This window comes from Cetorhinus maximus, chromosome 11 (assembly GCF_964194155.1).
Source record: "Cetorhinus maximus chromosome 11, sCetMax3.hap1.1, whole genome shotgun sequence".
NCBI classification, from domain to species: Eukaryota; Metazoa; Chordata; class Chondrichthyes; order Lamniformes; family Cetorhinidae; genus Cetorhinus; species Cetorhinus maximus.
This window is the reverse complement of record NC_135889.1, coordinates 58,786,303-58,808,418: the sequence shown is the minus strand read 5'-3', so window position 1 is coordinate 58,808,418 and position 22,116 is coordinate 58,786,303.

Here is a 22,116-nt window from a genome sequence, read left to right as displayed (position 1 = left end):
GCAGTGCCAATGTGTTCCCAAAATTGCTGATTGCCACTAATGGAAATCAAATAAAACTGATCTTTGAATTTATCAACTGTTTCCCTAAAATGTACAGGGAGACAAAAGGGAGATGGGCCAGCGCCTCCTTTTCTCATACCCCTTTAGCCTTGTCAATGACCCTGTATTTTCCCAACATTAGGCACAAAATATGTCTCCATCATTAGGTAGAGTTACACTTAATTAAAAATCCTAGTGATGTCTGTCACGCAGGTCAAACTGCTTCTGTTGATAAATGTAATAATTCTGATACGAGTTGCTTTAATTTGCTGTCTATTTACTCATGCAGTAGCAATTAACTTTCATTACATTATTTTGTGTGATTACATTCTTAATTGCTTGTATTAAGCATCCATTTGATATTTATTAATAACCATACTCTAAAACCAGGCACTGTGAAAATACAAATTGTTCACAATTTCCATAACAGTAATTACAAGCAAAACCTTAACTGCAAGTTCTTTCAAATCTGAACTATGCACTGATTATACAGATACCAAAAGATTCCACTCATGTGAAAAGGTTGCACCATACACTTACTGTTTCACTCATTTAAATGGCAGCATATCCAGTTTATACAATACAATTAATTCCTCATCTATCCTCAGTTGTAGGATGAATTATTTGGTCCACATTCTGTGCCACACTGTCCAAACCTTTTCTAAAGGATATATATCATTCATCTATTTTGCATATGCTCTCGATCTGCACTTATGCAAAATGACGTAACAGAGTATTTCAGTGGTATCGTTTAATGGTGCAATTATGCATTATAAAAGCCTCACAGCCTACTTTTAGAAGTGAAACTATGAAAATTCATAGAGATCGAATCTGTTTGTTAAGTTTCCTAGAAGCTTGCTATATATTTGAAAATAATGCAAGACTGGCATGTCAAAAGTCAATGATGGCTCAAAAGCTCAGCATCTAAACCTGGCTAAATTGATGCCAATCCAGATGATTGCTGTTACAGTGGGCAGCATCATTAGGCTTTGCTTTCAAATTATCTATCAGCCTGTAGGGCTGAGAGATGCTTGCAATGCAAGGTTAGAAGGAAAATGATGGCAGCATGTTGATGCTTCACAGACCTCATGATAGTTTCCGTCTGTCATTATTTACGTCTGACTAGACGCGTCATGTCAACTACCTAGAAGACACTTTTAATATGAAACCCTCTGTTTCTCCTGCTTTTTGCACAACCAGAGCAAGATACCATTATTTCTCTGCTTCACTACACTTACGTGAAATCCATTTCAGCCTCGGAACAATAAGCATAGGGCTAACCAGTGTTTTGTGCGCAATATTGTAGGGGCTAAATTGGTTAGCATAAACTGTGTTGTTCATTGCCCAGATGCATCAGCTACAGGTCAATATCATGAGTGGCTAGCGCCATAAATCGAGCCTATATTGCTTAAAGCTAGCCAGCATCTCATAAAGAGCTGGTGCATTGTGGCTGAAGCAGTTGTGGTTGGAGAGAATCTCACCTGGGAAACAGTGAGAAATGGCACAACATGGGAAACAATGGGCTCCAAGGTTTTTAGACAGTACATTGGAGGCCAGTTGGAAGAGTTGTAAAGCAGGAGAGATCTATGTATCTGTGTTGGGGGGAACAAAAGAGGCCCTTTGGATCCATGCTCAATAGGAAATGGGAGAAGGTAGCCAAGGAGGTTAATGCTAGGAATTACACCTTGAGGACCTGAGTTTACGAGTGATCAAGGTCAGTGATAGGGATGACCATTGCTGAAGCCATGGCCAAGGTGGGGCTGATATCATTGAAGATGATAGTTTCTCATACCTAATCCTCCTTCGCAGATCCCACCAGCCCTCATCCCACCCTCTCTTCTGATTTACAAGCTGCAGATGGTGTAAACGTTCACCTCTTAGTTTCCCCCACTCCCTGCACTGCAACCTTATCCCTGTGCCTGTATCCTTTCTAATACCCAAGAGGTCCAACCTGGCCAGGCAGTAAAGGAACACCAAGAAGAGAATGATGATGAAGACACAGCCCCGTCACTTGATTTCAGACTTGCAGTCACTCGTGAGAGGATAGATCAGAAGCAGTTTCTGCAGGCTGTGAGACACTGGACATGAGTGGCCTGTGGCTAGGGCAGGGCAGAAGGATAGCACAGGTGTCAGCCCACTGGAGGGTGAGATCACGCACAGATTCCATTGCAAAGGACTCGATGAGCACTTCGATGGGCAGCCTTCAGAAGAATGCTGATGGGTATGCACCACAAAATGCTTGGTGCTTTAGAAAGCCTGTCAGAAAGTCTGTGGTCAATGCCGAGGAGTATGAAGGAGTCCAGTGCAACTTGGCACACAGCTTTGCGCAGAGCTTAGAGCCTTTGGGGAGAAGTTTCATGAGCAGGCGCGGGCGGGTGCGGACCTGAACACCGCCCGCGATTGGGTCCGCGCTGCCATTTTATGCAGGTAGGCCAATTAAGGCCTGCCCAGCGTAATGCGCGACTCCCAAGGGTAGTGGGGGTGGGTGGCGGCGGGGGCTGGGTTCAATGGTGACCCGGCGACCTGTTTCAATGAAGTGCGGGCAGCCTTTGCAAGGCTGCTCACAATGACTGGGAGAAGGGGTCACCATAGGGCTTCTGGTGAGCAGGCAAGTCCGGAGGGTAGGCCAGCAGAGCAGGCCAGTCCAGAGGGTAGGGCAGCAGGGCAATGTGCCCCTCGTTTGTCGGATGAGTGCCTAGCTGCCCTCCTGGAGGAGGTGGCAACACGGCGAGAGGTCCTGCTTCTGAGGGACAGGAAGTGGAGGCCTCCCCGCCTGACCAAACGTGCCTGGGAGGAGGCGGCTCAGAGTTTGAGGTCCCATGATGCACGACACACGTGGATCCAATGCCGCAAAAGATTCAATGACCTCCTGCACTCGGGATGGGTGAGTACCATGTTGGCCGAGGTCACTTAATGCAGCCATCAGCCTTTCCCCCTCCCCACCCCCTGACCCCCACCGACAACTCTGAGTACAGTTACAGCATTGAATCCTTCACGGCATGTATCCTGCTGGGTGGGCCAGCAGATATTGCCCATGCCTAGTTGACCCTGAGAGGGTTGTGCTGAGCTGGGTTCTGCACCTGCAGCATGTGTATCACTGACACCCAGAGTATAGGTTCGGGGGCAAACTCAAGGATCTGCACCTAGGCAGAGTGCTGGAATAGTGAAGCATGTCACAGTCAGGGTGCTAACATGCTGGGAGGGGAGCTTCCAGGTGGCGAGACACCAATCCATCTGCTGCCCTTGGCGTTCCACGTGCTTGTGCCTACTTGCTTTGCAAAGCTAAACCGTGTGGTGCCAAATGTGAGAGGTAGCATGTGGACAAGGGAGGGTCAACACTGGCTTCTTTGTGTGTGTGCGGCAGCTGCAGGGCGATGAAGCACTGGAGCCCTGCAATGTCCCACTCTGGCTGGGTTGGTAGGGATGTGATGGGAATCCAGGTTCAGGCTCTTCAATGCTCTTCTCTCCTTTTCAGGAGGAGACCGCACACAATTCCGTTGAGCGGATGCGGACTGGCAGAGGGTAGGCCCAGATGGCCATCTTGACTCCTTTTGAACAGCAGGCCATGGATCTGGAGAGGCGCCATGCACCCAGGTCCACCGGTGGTGGTGAGGCTGGGGTGCCACGGGGAGGTATGTTTGCTGAGCACTGAGATCACCATGTGTGTCCCAGCAGCCATGGTACTGCTGAATGCGCAGTGATTGAAGTTTGCAACATGACTTGACCATTGATTATGGAAGGATGAGCGCATAATGATCTGGGGGACAGGGATGCACATTGACATTGTCTCCACTTTAACTAATCAAATGTCCTTATTCTTCCTTTCAGCATCAGTGGAGCAGGGCCGAGAGGAGGAGGCACCTCTCACACCTGAGGGCCCAGAACATATTGACTCACCAGCATCACACCATCTTAGCCAGACAGGCACCAGTGCAGATACGAGCGCCTCAGTGTGAATTAAATCATTGGCTAGTGTCCCAGGGCACAGCAGTGAGGGCACTTCACACTTGCTTGAGGTGCAGGCAGAGATAGAGAGCACCCATGGCACCGGCAGTTGGAGGATTGCTGGGGACCAGGAACATGCTCGGTCGGTGGCTGATGATTTGCCTCTGGAGTTGTTCGTGAGGCAGCAAACGCTGGAAGTGCAGCAGGGTATGCGGGAGGATCTGGCGGAGATACATGAGGCAATGCGTGGCATGGTCTCCGTGTTGGAGGAGTCCATGTGGAGCATCACCGATGCAATGAGCCTCATGGCCGAGCGCCATGCTTCCTCCATGGAGACAGTGGTGACTCTCGTGGTGAGGCTCCCCCAGGAGACCAATGAGGGCCTCCTGGGATTGCACTCGGACCAGCAAGCCCTCACAGTGGCATTGAGCTCAGCTGGTCAATGCCAGTGTGGGAGATGGTTTGGGCACGAAGTATCCCAGCTCGGTGCCCATCCATCCACTGTGAGCAGGGAGGTCCGAAGTGACCTCACGTCAGCACAGCAGCTGCCTGTCGTCTCTGCAGGCTCCTCTCAGGGCGCTGTGGATGAGGGTGGCAGCTCCTCCGCCCCTCTGCCAGTGACCATGGCATCCGATGAGGCTGCAGTGACCGGGGAGATGCCAGCTGTGGAACTGGCCGCTCCCTCCCAGACGGGGCCAGCACAGGCTCCACTGGCCAGAGGACGGCTGCCAAGGTCATCAAGGCCAACAGAACAGCACAGTGGGCAGGCTGCCTCGGATGGCAGTGCCAGTGAGGGGGGGGACAGCACCTAGACGTAGTACCCGTAAGTGTAAATTTAAGGCACATTAGGCACAACATGTGCTTATATGTTGTCCTGGTATTAGTTCGTGACCACTTGGTGTGATGTGCAATACCTTTCTTCTTTTCAGAACTTCATTTTGTAAAATCATTAAATTTTGTTATGTGAGCATGGCTCCGGGTGACTCCTTACTTCTGCAGGTGGATGGTTACCCATGATGTTGTGAGTGAGTTGTTTGACATTGAGCTTTATTGACAAGGCCCTTAGTTAATGTTATTATCCAGGCAGATTTAGCACTCACGTATCGAGTATGGAGCCTGCAGCCCCGGCTTGTGTTGAAGGCCCATCTGTGCTGTGCTAGCTGAATGTTCGTTGGATTAGAGCATCCTGGGTGTCAGTGCCTCCCTGGAGTATGCCCGGGTCAGCGTCTACCCCCTCAGCATTCTCCAGTGTGTGCTCATCCTTGGACTCACTGCTGGACTCATCGTGTGCAGCCGGAGCAACTACGTCTTCCTCGTCCACAGCATCGCCCCTTTCCAGCGCCAGATTGTGGAGAGCGCAGCACGCAACCACTATCAGTGACACATGATCTGGGGGGTACTGGAGTGCGCCCCCTGAGCGGTCCAGGCATTGGAAGAGCATCTTGAGAAGACCGATGGCTCTCTCCACCACAGCCCTTGTGGTGCCGTGGCTCCTATTGTAGCGCTACTCAGCTTCTGTTCTTGGATGGCGGAGAGGCGTCATGAGCCACCTTCTGAGGGGATTGCCCTTGTCATCCAGCAGCCATCCATCCAGCCGGGCCGGAGCACTGAAGAGCCCCGGCACCTGGGATTGTCTGAGGAGGTAGGCGTCGTGGGAGCTGCCTGGGTACCTTGCACAGACTTGTAGAATCTGCATCCTGTGGTCACACACTATCTGCACGTTCATGGAGTGGAAGCCCTTCCTGTTGACGAAGGCACCGGGCTTATCTGCTGGCACCTTGATGGCCACATGTGTACAGTCTATAGCACCCTGGACGTGGGGGAAACCAGCAATCGCTGCGAAGCCTCTGGCTCGCTCTGTCTGGCTGGCCTCGTCCCAGTGGTAGTGGATGAAAGTCAATGCAACGCCTGAACAGAGCGTCTGTCACCTGCTTGACACATCTGTGGACAGCTGATTGGGAAACTCCACAAAGATGACCCACCGACCCCTGGAAGGAACCAGAGGCATAGAAGCTGAGGGCAGCTGTGACCTTCAGTGCCACTGGCATGGGGTGTCCACCCACACAGTTGGCGCCGATTTCAGGGCCGATCATCTGACAAATGGAGGTGACTGTCTCCCTTGAGAGACGGAGCCTCCTTCGGCACTGCACCTCAGACATATTGAGTAGCTGCTTTGCCGCCTGTAAACCCTGGCAGCAGGATAATGGCGTCTTCTGCGGCCCCTTCCGCCTTGGACTTCCTGTTGGCCCTGTGCCCCTTGTGCCTGTGCCTCTCCTCCCAAAGGTGGCTCCCCTGGAGGCTGAATGTGGACTCCTGGCCTCCTCCCCCTTCTGGCCCTCCCTTCCTCCTCAGAGGAGGTGCCTCCATTGGAGAGCACACCTCCCATTCCCAGGCTAAGGGAAGGCTTCCTGATACCTGCAGGCCCCAGAAATGATCTTTACTGTAGATTCCTGACCTGAAGGCTGTTACTCCTGTCCAAGCAGCTGTGAAGAGTTTTGAAGTATTGCTGCTCCCACAGGCAAGTAGCAGTAACTTCCACAATTAAATATCTAACAGATACCACTCGCAACCCCACTCACCCCTCTTATCCCGCCCGTGGATGAGGTTTATACAAATGTGTCCTACCCGCCTGCCCGTTGCGCCCGTGCAACGTCCTGAAGATCGTATGGGCCCCAAAAAATATCAGACATTTGCTGCCTCAAGGGCCTTAACTGGCTGATGAATTAATGGTGGGACGCTCGCCCAATGTCACTGCGCGTCATTTTACGCGTCGGCGTGTGGGGCCCACCCCCGCACACCAGCGAGAAAATTCTGGCCTATATTTTTCTATATATCATGAGGGGATAACTCTTCCCACCATCCCCTCAGCTGCTTGCAGTATAGCTGGCAGTAAGGGCTGTCCCCTCATGATAGTGAGGCTGTGCAAGATGTAAAAGATTTCATACCCATTTTGCTGGGTACTGCAAGGCTCTTCCAGAGCAGTCCAAGTAGCAGAAGAATTGTTTCAGTAAGTCAATTTTCTGCTCTATCACATTTCATGTGGCAGCATGGCTTTCACTGTATGTATGCTGCCTGCATGTGCTTGGGTCATGCACTGGGCTCATCAACCAAGCAGGCAGTGAGTAGCCCTTGTTGTCCAGTAGCTACCCTTTGGTTTGTCATGGTGGATCAAACGCAGCTGGCACGGCAGACTGCTACAGAATGGAGGCATCATGGCAGCAGGGCCGATTAAGGCCCGCCCAGCATAAAACGCAGGCAGCAGCACTGAGCACTGCCGGTGTGGGCGAGGGGAGGAGTGTGAGCCTGGTGAGCACGACCTTAGCGCATGTGTGCGAGTGCGCGTTATATAATCTGCCTGAGGCAGAGAGCTGCCTCGGGGAGATGAACTGATCTCAAAAAAAAATTTAAGATTTCATAAATGTTATGACTCTGTCACCTGAGCAGGGACATGTTATTAATGAAAAAATAAAGTTTTTATGTAATTTTTATTTGCTTTTGGAAACCCTATCCCGCCCGTGGATGAGGTTTCCAAAAAGCTGCAAAGGCCGCTTGGCGTTTTCACCAACCGTAAGGTTGGACAGGCAGCGAAAAATTTATGTTAATTAACTTTTTAGTGGCCTTAATAGGCTTTTTAATTGTCGGCAGGCGGGCTGCCGACTCCGGCACATGCCTGCCGACCGAAATATCATGCGAGTGCACGATGACGTCGGAACGCTCGCCCGATGTCATCGCGCGTCATTTTACGTTCAGTCGGGTCGAGTGCTGAGATAAAAATTTTACCTCTAGGTAAGCGGCATTGACCTGCATGACTTGCTACCTATGGGCACCACCAGCTGAATGTTGGGGAAGAGAATTGCTTTCGGATCTGTATTGGGAAGAGTCGGCATGTGGTGCTGGCAAAGCAATATGCGCCCTGCACCATGGGAATCCTGAAATACTAGGGAAACTGTGGATGAGGGAAGTGAATGTACTACCGCCAAGTTTGCGGATGACACCAAAATAGGTGGGAAGGCAAGTGGTGAGGATGACACAAGGAGTTTGCAGGGGGATATAGGCAGGTTAAGTGAGTGGGCAAAAACTTGGCAGATGGACTATATTATGGGAAAATGTGAGGTTATGCACTTTGGCAGCAAGAATAGAGGAGCTGAATATTATTTAAATGGAGAAAGACTTCAGAAAGCTGCAGCACAAAGGGATTTGGGGGTCCATGTGCATCAATCACAAAATGCTAGCATACAAGTTCATCAGGTAATAGGGAAGGCAACTGGAATGTTAGCCTTTATTTCAAAGGGAATGGAGTATAAAAATAGGGAAGTCTTGCTAAAACTACACACACCTAGAATACTGTGAACAATTTTGGTCCTCTTACCTAAGGAAAGATATACTGGCATTGGAGGCAGTCCAGAGAAGGTTCACTAGGTTGACCCAGGGTGTGGAGGAATTTTCTTATGAGGAAGGGTTAAGTAGGTTGGGCCTGTACTCATTGGAGTTTAGAAGAATGAGAGGTGACCTTATTGAAATAAGGAATTCAAGGAGGAATTTTTTCTCTCAGGGGATAGTGAATCTGTGGAATTCTTTACCGCAGAGGGCTGTAGAGGCTGGGTCGTTAAGTATATTTAAGGCTGAGATAGGCAGATTTTTAATCAGTAAGGGAATCAAGGGTTATGGAGAAAAGGCAGGAAAGTGGGATTGAGGATTACCAGATCAGCCATGATCTCATCGAATGGTGGCACAGACTCGATGGGCCGAATGGCCTATTTCTGCTCCTACGTCTTATGGTCTTACGGTCTTGCTCCACTTACTTTTCTCTGGCAAGAGAGAATAAAATAGAATTCATTCTCTTCGAGTGCAAATTCTCCCTTACGCAACTGTGTAGTGTTCAATTGTTCTGTGTTTGATTATATGAGTCTGTTTACTATTGATGCTTAGTGTGCTTGATTAGTTAAACCTGGAAGTGGACTCAAAATTAAGCAAACTCTAGAAGGAGCTGTAAGCATGAAGCAGACATTTTAAAGCATTGTAAACAAACCTGTTACACATATAGAAACTAGTGTCATTTATGCAAACCTCTGAGGCATATAAAATATACAACAATCTAGCAATGAGAATGATGGGGAAAAGTTTTAATTTACCGACTCCAACACCTTTCCTTTCTTCACCAGGTGATCCATCCATGCTGTGGGATCAATGGATTTCGGGGTTCAAGGCCTATTTGGTTGCAAAGCGAAAGGGTAGCCTGCAGGTAGCAGTGACCCACAAGAGGCTGATACTCATATATTGTCTCGGAGCAGAAGGCCAGCAAAGATTCGAGCAGCTCACATTTGACATGGTGGTAAGTGCTCTCAAAAAATGCTTGGAGCTAAAGGGAAACATGATAATCAAACAATATACATTCTGCCAGAGATGCCAGGGAAATGGTGAACCCATTAAACAATATGTGGCAGGGCTGGGGCAATTCACTTCTACATGTAAATTTGGAACACTAACTAACAAACTAATTTGTGACCAATTAATTGAAAAGACTTCAATTCCACAAATTGGGGAATGTCTCCTTGTGGAGAATAATGATTAAACCTTGGAAAAAGCCACAACCTTGGCAGTCCAAATCAAATCTGCCTTGTTTGATTCAAAGAGGTTACACGGAAATGCACCCAGACACAGCAAACACAGGGCCGCAGACACAGGGTCGCAGACACAGCAGACACAGGGTCGCAGACATAGGGCCGCAGACACCGCAGACACAGGGCCGCAGACACAGCAGACACAGGGCCGCAGACACAGCAGACACAGGGTCGCAGACACAGCAGACACAGGGTCGCAGACACAGCTTGCCTAACCAGCTCACGTGCAAGGGTTATGGACAAAGAGACCTCAACAGTCTCAGCAACACGTGCTCCATCACAGTCAGATACCTTCAAAACTGTGCCCAAATTGTAAAGGTGCCCATCGATTCACAATGCCATGTCCAGCCCGAAGGAAAAAGTGTAACTCGTGTAACTCACATTTTGCAAAGATGTGAATGTCAAAGAGGACAATTTCATTGGTTCGATATATGGAGGAGTCTCTTCCTGAGATTGAGGTACAGCATGCACATACCATCACAAACAGTAAAGCACCAAGTAATTTGAAAGATTGCTAAGTCGAAATCATGGGCACCTCAGTGTCACTTCTCATCGACATTGGTGCAAAAGTATCTATTTTGAGCGACAAACTCTGCCATCGCTATTTTTTGCAACCTTCTCTCATTCCTGCAACAGACATTCTTCAAACTTATGACAACTCAATTATTCCAGTTTTAGGAACAATCACAGCTTCAGTACGCTACACAAACATCACCCCAGACAGGTTCATGCTGTATGTAGCTAGAGGCAGGGGCCTTATGCGGTGGGAAGCCTTTTCAATAGGCTTGGATTCAAATTTGGAGACCTCATTGGAGTACTCATTAACGTGATCCATGGTGCAGGTTATACATGCTGCAGGTCATACATGCTGCAGGTCATACATGCTGCAGGTCATACATGCTGCAGGTTATACATGCTGCAGGTTATACATGTTGCAGGTTATACATGTTGCAGGTTATACATGTTACAGGTTATACATGTTGCAGGTTATACATGCTGCAGGTTATACATGTTGCAGGTTATACATGCTGCAGGTTATACATGTTGCAGGTCATACATGCTGCAGGTCATACATGCTGCAGGTTATACATGCTTGTAACCTTCCTTATTTACTGATTTGGAGAGATTAAGGGATACTGTCCTGCTGCTCACATCAACCCCATGGGCCAGAATTTTATGTTCCATGGGCAGGCACACGCCTGACCCAAACAGACATGAAATAGCGCAAGATGACATCGGGCAAGCATCGCAATGTCATTGTGCAGTCATGCGATATTTCGCTCAGCGAGCGTGCACAACGGTTGGAAGCGTGCCGGCTGACAATTAAGTGCGAAATTAAGCCCATTAACGATGCAATCAACAGTGATTTTACGTGGCCCGTCCACATTTACGGTTGGCGGACGGGCCATTCTCCCAGGCAGCATTCACATTTTTGCTCAAACCTCGATCCAGGGCGGGATGAAATCTCCGTGGGGAAATAAAATAAAAGAGATATTGGGATACTGGTTTTTATGAGGTCTATTTTCTGGTGCTTGTTTGTGCTGCGTGGACATATTTTGCAGCATTTTTGTCCTTTCCTTTAGCCTATGGACGTCTGCAGTTCCCTGGGCAGCTGTCTGCCTTCAGAGAGCTCACTAGACCCGCTCACCCACACTCAGTTAGGTCAGCGCCCGCCCTCTTCCCGCCCCCACCCGGCAGCACTGAGCATTTCTTAGTGCGCGTTTCACACTGAAATCGCAGTTGGGGGCCAAATACAGCCGGAGGCCCATTTCCCGTCAGCTTCCGCTGATCGCCCGCGCCCGGTGAATGAAAAATTCAGGCCCATGATGTTTTGCTAAATTTGAGGTGGTTGCTATTTACAATCCACGCCAAAGTGTCACAGGAGCTGAAACAACTTGAAACAGATGGTATAATGGAACAAATCAACTCATCATCCATAGATATTGAACCTAGTCATTGTGCAATGCAAAAATAGTGAACGTAGACTATAGATCAACTTTAAGGTGGTCAACAAAGCTATTATTCCAGGCAAGTATTCACCTCCTACAATTCAAGAACTATCAGCATCATTTCATGACTCCATAATCTTCACAAAGCTTCAGATGTGAGAGAGCTATCTTCAGATACCATTAGCAGAGCAAAGTGGATATCTTACAGCTTCTGTTACTCAGGAAGGTGTGTTTCAGTACCACGGAATGTCCTTGTGTATTCCAGAAGATCATTTCTTCAGTCTTGTCCAACGTGAAGGGGATGCTCAACCTACTTGATGATGTCGTTGTCCAAGGAAGGGACATAACAACATGGTCAGCAGTTATCAGCGGTGATCACTTGACTCGCCCAACACAATGTGATGCTCAGTAAGGACAAACATGCATTCACAGCGTCTGAGATTGACTTTCTAGAGTACAGAGTGATAGCAGCTGGAGTAAAGCCTACACAAGACAACATCAAAACCTTTCAAATGCTTCTGACCCCGTCTAATGTAATAGAGTCAGCAAAAAGAACTCGTGCACTTATTAGCACTACCAACTTTTATCACAAATTCATTCCTAAGTACACCAGAGATCATGGAGGGTCTTTGAAAACTACTGTGTAATGTTGCACAATGGGAATGCACAATCACATAGCAAACCGTGTTTGGCATGTTAAAGATGAAGATAGTATTTTAGCCAGTCCTTGCACATTTCAACCCACATGCGGAAATGTGTGTTACAGCAGATGCATTCGGAAATGCGATTGGAGCTGAATTCTTATAGTACATTGAAGGAAGCAAATGCCTACCACTTGTATGCCATGCCCGTTGTCAGAAACCAAACACTGGAACTGTACTGGAGGGTGGGAAGCACTAGCCTGCATCTACACTTCTGAACATTGGCACATGTATCTCTATAGTAGGAAGTTCACTTTCTGCACCAATCACGAAGTACTGACTACATAATTAGCCACATCAGGACTTGGCCATCAACTCTTACTCATTCACAGATGGTCAAATTGTCGCCATCATTATAACTTTGAGGTCAAGTATCTCCCAGGTTCACGCAACTGAGTAGCTGATGTGTTTAATCATACTACCATCGCAGGCAGTTTTAGCAATAGCAAAGTGACTTGTGACATTGAAGACTACATGATCATGGTGATTTCACACACGGTTGCGAATCTTGTTATGCAAGAGGAGTTAAAGGCAGAATCGGCAACAGCGCACTGCAGAAAGCAAGAGAGTAGCCAAAAACGGAGTGACCTCACAAAATAGAGGAAGAATTGATGCCGTACTCTAGGGCAGAATTTTGAGGTTGGTGGGTGGGCGTGGTCGGCGGGATCGGGAACGGCCGGGAAAGATCGGTCCCCAGTCGCAATTTCATGATTGTCGGCCAATTAAGGCCCACCTAGCATGAAATGTGGTCTTCACTGTTCAGGAAGGGCCAATTATGGCGGGTGCCTGTCGGTTGCCAGATTGAGTGCAGCTGCAGACGCCAGGCAGGACAGCAGGTCGGGTGGGCATTTGGCCCCCTGCTTTTCTGATGAGTGCCTCGCTGTCCTCCTGGAGGAGGTGGCTGCCAGGAGGGACAGCCTCATCCCCAGAGATGGGCAGATCAGGCCACTGCACCTCACAAAGAGGGCATGGGAGGAGGTGGCAGTGCTGGTGAGCAGCCATGATGTGGTACAGCGCGCAATCGTGCAGTGCCGGAAGTGGATCAATGACTTGCTGCGCTCAGGAAGGGTGAGTACCGTGCTGGCATGTGTCAGTGTGCAGGGTATGTAATGCTGGATGTGAATGGTTGGAGACTTTATTGCACAGGCATTGAGTGGACTTTGGGTGCAAATAAAAGGGTCATTTCAGACATCCGGGATGGAGGCGGCAACCCTGGCATGAGGTTGAAGCTAATCTTTGGTAGCCTAGCTGAAGGAACATTGGATCAAAGCATCCCTGGTGTCCCTGCCTCTCTGGAGGTTACCGAGGTCTGTCTCCACACCCTCAGCGTTCTCCTCACCGTGCTCCTCTTCCAACTCACTACTGGACTCACCACCTGTGGCCTGTGCAACTGTGTCAAGATCCTCTACCTCCAGTGGGTCCCCCCTTGCCAGCGTCAGATTGTGAGGAGTGCAGCATGCAACCACTATCAGTAACACCCGCTTTGGGGGGTATTGCAGAGCACCCTCTGAATGGTCCAGGCATCGGAAGCGCATCTTGAGAAGACCTATGGTCCTCTCTATCGCTTCCCTTGTGGAGGCATGACGCATATTATAACACTGCTCTGCCTCTGTTCTTTGGTGGCGCAGAGGCATCATAAGCCACCTTTTCACAGATAACCCTTGTCACCCAGCAGCCATCCATCCAGTCGGGCTGGAGCACTGAAGAGCCCAGGTACCTGGGAGTGTCTCAGGATGTAAGCGTCATGGGAGCTGCCATGGTACCTTGCACAGACGTGCAGAATCAGCATCCTGTGATCACACACTATCTGCATGTTCATGGAGTGTTGACGAAGGCACTGGGCTCACCCGCTGGTGCCTTGATGGCCACATGTGTGCAGTTGATGGCACTCTGGATGCAGGGGAACCGAGCAATTGCTGCAAAACCTCTGGCTCGCTCTGTCTGGCTGGCCTCATCCATGCAGTAAAGAATAAAGGTCAGTACCCGCCTGAACAGAGCTTCTGTCACCAGCTTGACACAACTATGGACAGCAGATTGGGAGACTTCACACAGACCCCCTACTGAGCCCTGGAAAGATCCACTGACATGGGGTGTCCACTCACAAAGCCGGAGCTAATCTCAGGCCCAATCATCTGGCAATTGGAGGTCATGCTCTTCCTTGAGAGATGGAGCCTCGTTCGGCATTGCACCTCAGACGTAGCTGCATCGCCGCCTGTAAACCCTAGCAGCCCGATAGCGGCATCTTCTGCGGCTGCTTCCACCTTGGACTACCTGCTGGCCCTGCGCCCCCTTGTGCCTGCGCCTATCCTCCCACAGGTCCCTCTCCTGGAAGCTGCATTGGGACACCTGGCCTCCTCTCCCTTTCTGCTTCTCTCTTCCTCCTCAGAAGGGGTGCCACCAGCAGAGACCACAATCCCTATTACCAGGGTAACAGAATGCTGTCTGATACCTGGAAGGGTCCACATGGTCCGAATTCTCTGGGGGCCTTATGTTTGAACAATGCATTCATATCCTACTTCACAAATAGTGACCACCCAACACTCACTGACCAGAAAGACACTGGCTGTCTTTTGCATGCCACTGATTGCTCTTAAGCAATCACTGCCATTCAAAGGGAATGTGAGAGTGAAAGCAGAAAAAATTGCATAGCAACAAGGTAAAATAAAAGTGTACTTCAACAAGTGAACAGGCACAAGGGAACTAAGGTTTGAAATTAGAGCTTCAGTTTGCATCAAACTGCCAAATTGTGACCACAAACTTGCATCATCTCTATCTGGACCAAAGCAGATCAAGCAGTTGCTCGGTACTAATGCTCATCTGTTCGATGACAGCACAAAATGACACGTGAGATGCATGATAGCGAGTTGACCAGGATACTTCGAGGACAGTGATAATGAGTGATACCATCTTCAGCTGCTTCATCAATGACCTTCCTTCCATCATAAGGTCAGAAGTGGGGATGTTCGCTGATGATTGCACAATGTTCAGCACCATTCCCAACTCCTCAGAGACTGAAGCAGTCCATGTCCAAATGCAGCAAGACCTCGACAAAATCCAGGCTTGGGCTGATAAGTGGCAAGTAACATTCGTGCCATACAAGTGCCAGGTAATGATCTTCTCCAACAAGAGAGAATCTAACCATCTCCTCTTGACATTCAGTGGCATTATCATCGCTGAACCCCCACTATCAACATCCTGGGGTTATCATTGACCAGGAACTGAACTGGACTAGCCGTATAAATACTATGGCTACAAGAGCAAGTCAAAGGGCAGGAATTCTGCAGAGAGTACAAAAGTAGGGAGGTCATGTTGGAGTAGTATAGGTGAGGCCACAGCTGGAGTACTGTGTGCAGTTCTGGTCGCCACATTATAGGAAGGATGTGATTGCATTGGAGGGGGTGCAGAGTAGATTCACCAGGATGTTGCCTGGGATGAAACATTTAAGTTATGAGGAGAGGTTGGATAGACTTGGGTTGTTTTCGTTGGAGCAGAGAAGGCTGAGGGGCGATCTTATCAAGGTGTACAAGATTGTGAGGGGCATGGACAGGGTGGATAGGGAGCAGCTGTTCCCCTTAGTTGAAGGGTCAGTCACAAGGCATAAGTTCAAGGTGAGGGGCAGGAGGTTTAGGGGGGTTGTGAGGAAAACCTATTTTACCCAGAGGGTGATGACGGTCTGGAATGCACTGCCTGGGAGGGTGGTGGAGGCAGGTTGCCTCACATCCTTTAAAAAGTACCTGGATGAGCACTTGGCATGTCATAACATTCAAGGCTAAGGGCCAAGTGCTGGTAAATGGGATTAGGTAGGTAAGTCAGGTATTTCTCACGTGTCGGTGCAGACTCGATAGGCCGCAGGGCCTCTTCTGCACTGTGATTCTGTGAGTAACTCACCTCCTGACTCCCCAAAGCCTGTCCACCATCTACAAGACACAAGTCAGGAGTTTTACTCAGAGTACTCTCCACTTGCCTGGATGAGTGTAGCACCAACAACACTCAAGAAGCTAGGCACCATCCAGCTCACTTGACTGGCACCCCATCCACAATCTTCAACATTCATTCCCTCCACCATCGATGCACAGTGGCAGCAGCGTCTATAATCTACAAGATGCATTGCAGGAACTCACCAAGGCTCCTTCAACAGCACCTTCCAAACCCGCGGCCTCCACCACCTAGAAGGACAAGGACAGCAGATGCATGGGAGCAGCACCTCCTGCAAGCTCCCCTGCAAGCCACACACCGTCCTGACTTGGAAATATATCGCCGTTCCTTCACTGTCGCTGGGTCAAAATCCTGGAACTCCTCTCCTAACAGCACTGTGGGTGTACCGACACCACATGAACTGTAGCTGTTCAAGAAGGCGGCTCACCACCACCTTCTCAAGGGTAATTAGGGATGGGCAACAAATGCTGGTCTAGCCAGCGATGTCTGCATCCTATGATGAATAAAAAATTAGGACACATTTCCTTTTCTGATGAGCGACTGTGATGTTGATCATCCGCCTAATTAAGTTGATCACGCAGAACCACAACCTCAATTGTGTAGATCTCAGGGTAATCAGAGATCATCACATCTCAAAGACACTGGACGGAGTCATTCTTAATTTGCACTACGTGTGGTAGCGGGTGGGTAAAATGGCATTTTGCCCACTGGCCACGATGGCGGGTTTTCATACTGTATCGTCCCAATCCCGCCACATTATTTATGCATTCTACTCAGGCAGCGGATAAATAGAGGGCAAGGCTCAGGGCCTTCACTTGCCTTCTGGGAGCAAAGACATCCGGAGCCTGCGAGGGACACCTCTATTCAGTCAATGGACTGAGTTTGAAAAAAAATCCAGGAGTGACACCACAGGAAAACTGTAAGTTCATTGGTTGGTGAGAAGCTGCTGTTAGGGAGTGTGTTTAAATAGCTTAAAACTAGAAAAATGTATCACTTATAAAGAAGTAGCTACTTGGGTTTCAGTAAGGAACACGAGCAATTGGGAAGTAAAGCTAAATCAAGTCAAAGTGAAATAAAGTAATAAAGTAAACCAAAGTAAGATAAAGTTAGCGTAAGTGTAAAGTTGTTACTAATAATTTATTCTACTCATTCTACTTACTCTAAGTGTAATAAATCATTTTTAGAGTTATGGGATGGCAGGTCATCTCGACCAAGTGGAGTGTACATCCTGCGGTATGTGTGAAGTCGTGGATGCATCATGTGTCCCTGACAAACATCTGTAGGAAGTCTCACCAGCTGCACAAGCTCGAGCTCTGGGTTTCAGAACTTGAGCGGTGGCTGGAGTCACTGTTGTGCATCCACGAGGCAGAGGATGACATGGATAGCATGTTTAGGGAGGTGACCACACCGCAAGTCAAAAGCAAACAGCCAGAGGGGGAATGGGTGACTGCCAGGCAGTCTAAGAGAACCAGGCAGGTAGTGCAAGAGTCCCCTGAGTCTATCCTGCTTGCTAATCGGTTTTCCATTTTGGATGCTGATGAAGGCGATGGTTCCTCAGGGGAGTGCAGCCAGAGCCAAGCCTGTGGCACCATGAGTAGCTCAGCTGTACAGCTGAGGGGAGGGGCGGGGTGCAGGGGGGTGCGGTGGCGGTGGTGGTGGTACGGGGGGGGTGTGGGGGGGTTGTGGAAGAAGAGTGGATGGGCGATAGCGATAGGGGATTCCATAGTCAGGGGATCAGACAGGCGTTTCTGCGGCAGTAAACATGACTCCAGGATGGTGTGTTGCCTCCCTGGTGCCAGGGTCAAGGATGTTACGGAACAGCGGCAGGACATCCTTTGGGGAGAGGGGGATCAACCAGAAGTCCTGGTCCACATTGGTACCAATGACATAGGTGGGAAAAGGGATGAAGCAGATTTCAGGGAGTTAGGAAAAAATTAAAAAACAGGACTTCAAGAGCAGTAATCTCAGGATTACTCCCAGTGCCACCTGCTAGTGTGCATAGGAATAGGAGGATTGATCAATTAAATATGTGGCTGGAGAACTGGTGTTGGAGGGAGGGCATCAAAGTTCTGAGGCATTGGGACTGGTTCTGGGGCAGGTGGGACCTGTACAAGCTGGATGTGTTACATCTCAACAGGACTGGGACTGATTTACTCGCAGGGAGATTTGCTAGTGCTGTTGGGCTGGGTTTAAACTAGATTGTCAGGGGGGTGGGAACCTGAGGGGTGGTCCAAATTGGAAGAAAGTAAAGCTGGTAACAGGAAGTAGTAGTGAGACTAGAAGGCAGGAGAAACAAGGCAGAGCATTGAGTTTGCTTCAAATGCAGAATGATGTCAACAAGACAAAGTTAAGGGCGCTCTTCCTGACTGTGCACAGCATTCGCAAATAAGGTAAATGATCTAAAGGCACAAATAGAGGCAAATGGGTAGGATATAATTGCCATTATGGAAACATGTCTGCATGGTTACCAAGACTGAGAACTGAATATTCAAGGATATTCAACATTTAGGAAGGACAGACAAGGAGGGAAAGGAGGTGAAGTTGCACAGGGAATAAAGGATGGAACCGATGCATTAGTAAGGGAGGATCTCAGATCAGAAGAACAATGTGTGAAATCTGTTTGGGTGGAGCTAAGAGACAGCAAAGGGCAGCAGACATTAGTTGAAGTTGTTTATCGGCCACCAAACAGTAGTGGCAATGTGGGCCATGGTGTTAATCAAGAGATGAGAGAAGCATGTGGCATGGGCAATACAGTAATCATGGGTGACTTCAATCTGCATATAGACTGGGTAAACCAACTGAGCACTAATGCTGTGGAAGACGAGTTTCTGGCGTGTGTTAGGGATGGTTTTCTAGAGCAGTATGTTGAGGAGCCGACTAGAGGACAGGCTATTTTAGATCTAGTATTATGTAATGAAAAAGGGCTAATTAATAATCTTGTTGTAAAAGAACCTTTAGGGATGAGTGACCACAATATGATAGAATTTTACTTTATGTTTGAAAGTGAGGTAATTCACTCTGAAGCAAGGGTGTTAAAGTTCAATAAAGGAAATTATGAAGGCATGAGGAACAAATTGGCTGAGGTGGATAGGAAAAATGCATTAAAAGGTATGACTGTACATAGGCAATGGATAGTCTTCAAAGAACTATTACATAACTCACAGCACCAATACATTCCTTCAAGGTACGAAAACCCAAAGAAAGTCAGTCAACTGTGGCTGACAAAGGAAGTTAAGGGTCATATAAGATTAAAAGAAAAGGCTTATAAAATTGCCAGAAGTAGTAGTAAACCTGAGGATTGGGAGGTTTTTAGAATACAACAAAGGAAGACCAAGAAACTGGTAAAGAAAGGGAGAATATAATATGAATGCAATTTAGCAAAAAACATAAAAACGGACTGTAAAAGCTTCTATAGGTATGTAAAAAGGAAGCGTTTGGCTAAGACAAATGTGGGTCCATAACAGGCAGTCAGGAGAATTCATAATGGGGAATAGAGAAATGGCAGAGAAGCTAAATGATTACTTTGTGTCTGTTTTCACTGAGGAAGATACAGGAAATCTCCCAGCTTAGAGATCCAAGGGACTATGGAGAATGAGGAGTTGAAGGAAATTAATATAAGAAAGAAAGTTGTATTGGAGAAATTAATGGGACTGAAAGTTGATAAGTCCCCAGGACCTGATATTCTGCATCCCAGTGTGTTGAAAGAGGTTGTTATAGAGATAGTGGATATATTGGTGATCATTTTCCAAAATTCTATAGATACTGGGATGGTTCCTGAAGATTGGATGGTAGTAAATGTCACCCATTATTTAAGAAGGGAGGGAGAGAGAAAACAGGGAACTACAGACCTGTTAGCCTTACATCAGTAGTAGGGAAAATGCTAGAATCTGTTATAAAGGATGTGATAAATGGATACTTGGATAATCATGATCTGATTGGACATAGTCATGGATTTGCGAATGGGAAACCATTTTTGACGCACTTGGAGTTTTTTGAGGATGTTACTAACAATATTGATAAAGGAGAGTCGATGGACAAAGTATACTTGGATTTTCAGAAGGCCCTTGATAAAGTCCCCCACAGGAGGTTGATTAGCAAATAAAAGCACATGGGATAGGAGGCAATATACTGGCATGGATTAAGGATTGGCTAACAGGCAAAAAACAGAGTAGGAATAAACGGGTCATTCTCATGTTGGCAGACTGTGACCAGTGGGGTATTGCAAGGATCAGTATTTGGGCCCCAGCTGTTCACAATATGTATCAATGATTTGGATGTGGGGAACAAATGTAATATTTCCATGTTCGCAGATGATACAAAGCTAGGTGGGAATGTGTGTTGCGAGGAAGATGTAAAGTAGCTACAGGAGAATTTGGACAGACTTACTGAGAGGGCAAGAACATGGCAGATGGAATATAATGTGGAAAAATGTGAGGTTATCCACTTTGGTAGAAGGAACAGATGTGTAGAATATTTACTAAATGTTGAGAGATTAGAAAGTGTAGATGCACAAAGGGACCTGGGTGTCCTGGTCCATAAGTCACTGAAAGCTAACATGCAGGTGCAGCAGGCAGCAAAGGAATGTTAGCCTTTATTGCAAGAAGATTTGAGTACAGGAGTAGTGAAGTCTTGCTCCAATTGTATAGAAGCTTGGTTAGACTGCACCTGGAGTACTGTGTGCAGTTTTGATCCCCTTATCTCAGAAAGGATATTATTGCCATAGGGGGAGTGCAACGAAGGTTCACCAGACTTGTCCTGGAGAGGACTGGACTGTCTTAGGAAGAGAGATTGGGGAAACTGGGCCTGCATTCTCTAGAGCATTGAAAAATGAGAGATCACTTCATTAAAACCTACAAAATAATTAAAGGAATAGACAGGGTAGATGCAGGTAAGAGGTTTCCCCTGGTTGGGGAGTCTAAAACTGGGGACACAATTTCAAAATAAGGGGGAAGCCACTTAGGACCAAGATGAGGAGAAATTTCTTTACTCAGAGGGTTGTGAATCTTTGGAATTTTCTACCCCAGAGGGTCGTGGAAGCTCAGCCATTGAGTATGTTTAAGGTAGAGATTGATAGATTTCTGATTAACAATAACGTAAAGGGTTATGGGGATAGTGTGGGTAAAAGGCATTGAAGCATTCAATCAGCCATGATCGTAATGAATGGCGGAGCAGGCTCAATGGGCTGAATAGCCTTCTCCTGTTCCTATGTTCCTATCACCCAAACAAGTTTCGTCACATTCACTGATACACTTTCAATTCTCTTGCAGGGTAAGGTGGCCTATAATCAGAGGCATCAACACATAACTGGGGTGGGGGACAGATGTGACTGCATGCCCTCACCTCATCATGGAGGAGATAGTGCTAGAAATCACTTGGCGCAGCTACAATTGAGGCCATGGCCGGTGGCGGGGATGAAACCATATAGGATGATGGTTCTCACCTAATCCGCCATCTCATACCCCACCAACACTCATCCCAAAACTTCTGATTAATAAGCTGCAGACGGTGGAAGAATGCACCTTAAGATGATCACGGACTGCCCAGTTGCAAATGGGATGTGCTGGTTGCTTCCCTCCCCCCCTTCCTCTCCCTCCTCAGCTGCTCACCATATTCATAATGGCAAAGGCTATGCACTCATCCCAGCCAGGTTGTAAAGGATGTTATGTTCTTTTATTCAACATAAATGGACCAGGATTTGAAAATAAGACTATCTACATACGATGTTCACTTGGAGACTGTGAGCATATCTGATCTCAACTGTAGGCCAAGTTCAGAGTCATGGCACCACTACATCATAACCTGTGTCAAAGTGGTAGTGATTGACAACAATTTAAGATAGTCTCTTTAAGCATCATATCATACCATCCTGTTTTTTTCTTAACTAAATGTTTACCCTTAAAGAATCAAACAATTTACATGACAGAA